The sequence below is a fragment of the Nicotiana tabacum genome, chromosome 22, assembly GCF_000715075.1.
Source record: "Nicotiana tabacum cultivar K326 chromosome 22, ASM71507v2, whole genome shotgun sequence".
Taxonomy (NCBI): domain Eukaryota; kingdom Viridiplantae; phylum Streptophyta; class Magnoliopsida; order Solanales; family Solanaceae; genus Nicotiana; species Nicotiana tabacum.
This window is the reverse complement of record NC_134101.1, coordinates 189,308,068-189,310,950: the sequence shown is the minus strand read 5'-3', so window position 1 is coordinate 189,310,950 and position 2,883 is coordinate 189,308,068.

Genomic DNA, 2,883 nt, shown 5'->3' with positions numbered 1-2,883 from the left:
AATATAGTAAGTAAAATAGGTATTCGGCCCTATAAGGCTCGATTTGTACAACTGCTCTGCCATAGTAGGCTCGCTCGTAGGCGTTCAGCCATACTAGGCTCTGTATCTCGGCCATTCTTGACTCGCTGATAGGCGCTCAACAATAGTAGGTTTGGTATGTAACTTACCATCTAATTAGACGTGGCCCAATAATGACCTTCCCACTGATTATAGCTCGGTGGTGATTCAAATACTATAATACTTTATATATATAGACTCTCTTCTCTCCTCACTGAAAGAAGACAATACTTAACTGAAGATAAAGTCTTGATAAGGGAGAATATTGTAGCTTATGAGAATAGGATAATGTATATAAATTCAGGATAAGAACTTCTCTTTATGCCTCGCTGTTAAACGCATGTAGTTACGGGATCATGCCATAATGAAGGAAATGTTTAGCCTTAACATGCCTTAACTCCGTTGAGTCTTTAATACCTTTCAAGTAATTCTTCAAATAACTTAACTCAATCTACTACAGTATAAGGAGATTCAAAATCAGTGCTGAATAAAGGAAGTCTGGAACTTAAACTAGTTGCTCATTCGTAAATTTGGGCAGCATCTCCCTTGTAACAAGGCCATCCTCCAATACTATAGACAACCAACAAGAAGAACACAATAATAACAACATGTATGCATTATTTTCCAACCTTATCTCCATCACAATATACAACAAAATAGCTCACACACCTTAATCACTTCATATATAAAACGATAACCAAAGTAGTGTCAAACAACCTAAAACATGTAATGATAAATGACCAGCACACCAGAAGTCATTATGTGGCATTTCTCTACACCTTTTCTCCTCCAAAAATCCATAAAACATCAGAAGAGGCCAACACAAGTGGACTATAACACAGTCCACTAAAAGTAAAATAAATCGAACTCACGGCTTCCGTTACCTGTCCCGTGAGTTCTAACTATTAGGAAACATATTTATCAGCCTTCTTGACATTTAAAAGTTTAATTACAGAAACTAAGCATTTTCTTAACTATGAAGTACCTTCCAAAACTAAAACTACAAAAAAAAAGAGGTGATATACTGATACTTGCATCGCATGGATCGTTCTAATGTTATCTCTTCTTGATTTTGTACCCGGAATGTTAATCTTCTTTGGAACCCTTGTAGAGAGACTAAGGGTAAGTTTTTGGGGGTTCTCTAGTCATTTTCTATGAAAATGAAGAGAAAAACGATTTAAAACCCTATATATATCAACTTTTGAAAAGTCAAATAGGTGTTAGCTTGACACCCTAGCATTGACCTTTCTTCCGATGCTTATATCTTTATATCTGGTTGTCATATGAATGAACAGCTAAGAGATTTAGAATCTATATTACAAGACCTTCAATTTGGTATATAATATTTCCCAAAAGACCTCATATAATACACGAAATGTATTGCCCAAAAATCTTCAGTGACATACCTACTTGTCACCTATGTAGTCTGCGCAGTCTTGCAAAACTGCACCTATCTCTCTATTCTGATGTCTTATCGACAAACAGTTTAATGACTTAGAAACTAGGCTCATAGATAGTCAATTTTATATGTGGATCATCCCGTGATTCCAAGTATATTGGGAGAAATTCTTAGCTACATTTGACCTAATTTTCATCACATTTATGAATGTAACTTGTGATGACATTTGCCAACTTTTGTTCCACAACTCGTTTGAATTCAAAACATAATGCACAACTACCATAAGACAAAAAATGACTCATAACATAACTTCCTTATCATTTTGAGCACCCCAGTCTTACCCCAAAAGTACATGTTATAACATCCCCAACTTGTCGACTTTTGACGAAACTTATTCTTCAATTGGTTTAGCTTCTAAGCCTTCCACCCCTCTTGGTACTTGCATTCCATGATCTAAAATATTTGTAATCTCCAAGTTAACATGATTAACTTACTTATGTACTTTCAAATATGATCTCATTTATGAGTTTACATCAATTGACTTATGATGTACTTTTACGTACGGAAACATGGGGTATAACATTATTCCCCCCTTTGGAACATTCGTCCACAAATGTTGACTGATGCACTTATCAGTCTCATAAGCTATAGCTCATATGAATACATTAATATTGTCCTTTCCATCTAGGCAAATATTTCGTGAATGAATCCGAAGGCCAGGGCATTCCATGCTTTGGGCCGCTTTCTCTCACCACGACTTGTGGTTAGAATTCTTCTAATCTCATAATAGTTGATACCTTCTGTAATGCAGCCTATACGACTCTGTCCTTGTATGAGTGCCTATGCGACTCTTCCCTCCTATTTCCTTCGGCTTTTAGCTAATCTCTATGCCTTATTTTTTCTATATATACAGAACTATGGCAAGCTGTCCCTCTGGACATCGATAGGTGTACTGAAGTCCTTTTCTTGGTACTTTGTCGAACTTACGACTATTGTTATATTTTTCTTCATAGCTTGGGTTATCTATCCTTATGGGTTTACTGTATCTAAGTAGGTCATACTATACCATAACACTTACTTCGATTTATTATTTTAGAGGTTTGCTACCCAACTCTAGGTTACTCTCTCACTGCTTATTCTATATGTATAAAACTATGACCTTTATTGCTTTCTCATTACTATTCATCTTAAGAATGACAACCTAATCTCATCTCATACTTTGGAACTTTTATCCATCTATTGTCCATTCACCTTAATTTTGATGTATAATTTACCTCTGATAACTTGAAACCTCTTACATAATACATTGCCATTAGGGCTCACGTCTCATCGGGGAACAACTAAAGTTATTTGGCTGATCTATCTAGGGAAGATACAATACTTCATTAACCGTACTTCATAGCATCCCAATGTAGCTCATCTTATGG